General features: G+C 43.8%; 1 protein-coding gene across 3 annotated transcripts in view; it reads right to left on the bottom strand.

Annotated features, from left to right (window-relative positions):
* Positions 1-2,783, bottom strand: part of Map2k5 (mitogen-activated protein kinase kinase 5) — a 219,138-nt gene that overhangs the window by 199,111 nt on the left and 17,244 nt on the right. The window lies entirely within an intron of this gene.

Here is a 2,783-nt window from a genome sequence, read left to right on the forward strand (position 1 = left end):
TGAGGGGTGTGTGCACACGGTTACTGTCCACTGTGTATGTGAGGGGTGTGTGCACACGGTTACTGTCCACTGTGTATGTGAGGGGTGTGTGCACATGATTGTAGTGCTCACCTAGGCTAAAAAAGGAGTTGGAGACCTTGCTAAAGAAAGAACTAAAATTTTCTTTTATAAGAAAGGTGAAAAATCAAAATATTTCCCTATTATTCTAGACATATATGTAAGTCAAGTGCATTTAACTGAAGTCTGACACGTCAGCTTTTGAGAGAAGAGAGGCCCTGCTCTACCATCATATATTTACGTCTCAGGCAGCACCGGATTCCCTGTTCTCTATTCCTCCTCTCTCCCAGGCAACCTAAGGCATCACTGAAGCAGGAGTAAATGTCTCTCACTTACTAACCACGGCAGCCCAGATGGTGCTCTGACTTGTGCTTCATGCGTAATACCACCTTAAGAACCACACTGCAACCCAGCAATGTGGACACCAGGATCATTGCTGCTTTACAGAACACATGGTGGGCTCCCATCTTTTGCCCTAACTTGCAAAGCTCCCTCCAAAGACTTCCTTTTGCCTCACTCCTCCGACCTGTAAGCCTCATATGGTGATGCATGTTACTCTGGGATAATGTAACAGTTTTAAGACTTGAGGCTATTAAGACTGCAGAACCCATAACCAGAATGTGCACATCTGAGTAAGCAGCAAGGAGGCCACATCTAGAAGTAATGTGCTCATTGCAGTAATTCTCTTAGTTTTAAAAGCTGCTTTTAAGAACCTAAAGATAGACCTCTTGAGATCAGATCTCAATTTTAACCTAAAATAGAATTGTTGGCCGAGTCACCACCCACATATTTTCCTAGGCTGGACTCAGAATGACTTCTTGTTATTTCTAACTATCTTTATACTTCATCCCCCTAAAGAAAAACATCTGTCAAGAGTAGGACACATTGGTAACCAGGATGGCTCAGTGGATAAAAGTGCTTGCTTCCAAGCCTAACTACCTGAGTTCAATCCCTAGAACCCACACAGTGGAGGAGAAGATCAACGCCCAGAAGCTGTCCTCCGGCCTCCACACATGCTGCAGCATATGCATGCCCATAGGCAGAAAACCACACAAACTGAATGAATGAATGAATGAAATATAATAACAAAATTTTAATATGAGCAGGAGCATTTGACAGCTGATGTGGAAGCTCTAATTACATAGTTCAAAGAAAAAAAACGCCTAAAACACTTGTGTGGTGTCCACAGCCTGCTCAGGTTACAATCTAGAAGGGGTGGGTGGGCCCTGGGAAGGATGCTCAGAATCCAAATACTTGCTACCATTATATTTCTGTTTGCAGCATATAGTTGCTGCCTTGACTAGAAGCACCTATTCCAAACCAGGCAAGTTGGACATCTCATCATAAGAGAATATGTTTGCACAGCTCTGAAAGAACAGAGAGATTTGTTTCAATGCACATAATCTTCTGCTGCATACCAACAGGCGTGCCCTCCTGTCCAACTGAAGACATCCTGAAGATGTCCTCCTGTTTGGTAACAAAGCCATGGGGGCCATGGGAATGAGTCTGCTTTTCCCCAGTTAGTCTATTACTAAGCAGAACTCCTGGCTCCTTTCTGCTCTCAGTAGCCAGTGGCAACCTGACAGAAGCAGGGAAAGCAGCACTTCCCGGGGTAGCTGAAGCCAGCAGCTCTCAAAGTGCCTTCTTCCCTAAGCCTCATGCAGCAGAGTTCCCCAGGCCCACAGAGGGAGTCAGCATCTGCAAGCCTCTGCCCACACAGCTGAGCAGAGCCCCTACTGGTCAAGAACCCCTACTGAAAACTACAGCCAAGAGTCAGGAGCACTACACTGGTGTGCAAACGGGCACATTGCTAAATCCCAGTGCATCCGGGAGAGTTCTGCACAAAAAGAGCTGCTTTTCCTGTCTCTGGTTTTTAAAATAGACTTTCTAAAGACAAACTAGACAGAAACACGATGCTATCAGAAACAAAAGAAAGGTCTTTCCATACAGATCTTAGAGGCTGACATATTCAAGGCTAAGCTGGAAGTCTTTGAAATTCAGTAAACAAGAAAAAAAAAAGGTAGTACAAAAGCGTATAGGACTATGGACTACCACAGACGAAGGCACTTCATATTTCTGCTTTAAAGCCAAGTGAAAGAGTGCTGGGAAGATGACTCCGTAGGTAAAGCAAAATGCAGATCAAGCAAATAGAATCACTTTGCTGGGGAGGTGAAGATGTGGGGGCGGGGGAGGGGGAATTCCTGGACATTGCTGGCCAGTCAGTCTAGCCAAGCTCCAGATTTAGTAAGAGAAGGAGTCTTAAAGAATAAAATATAGAGAAAAACAAAAGACATGTGAAGTCAACCTATGGCCTCATTCACACACATGCATGAATACACATATAATCAATTAACTGGGCTCAAATTTTGTCCAAAATGAAGGAGCTTTTGGCAAATCTCATTTCTGCACCAGAACTAACTGTGCAGATAATGAGTACAAAGGGACAGCTCATAGTCAGATTTCAACCCATGCACATACCTGTGACCTCAGGAAGGCATTCTTTGAATAGAACAAAAGAGTGCTCAGAGTTTAATAATAAGCAGGTGAAGAGCTTTGTATGGCTTCTGATAAGAGAGTATAAATTCCATAAACACCATTCATATAATTACCTCTGTAAAGTGAGATAAGGAAGTAGTGATAGAGAGAAGTGGATGGTGGGGCAGGAGATGTAATGATAGAGAGAAGTGGATGGTGGGGCAGGAGATGTAATGATAGAGAGAAGTGGA

This window comes from Mus caroli, chromosome 9 (genome assembly GCF_900094665.2).
Source record: "Mus caroli chromosome 9, CAROLI_EIJ_v1.1, whole genome shotgun sequence".
Classification (NCBI taxonomy): domain Eukaryota; kingdom Metazoa; phylum Chordata; class Mammalia; order Rodentia; family Muridae; genus Mus; species Mus caroli.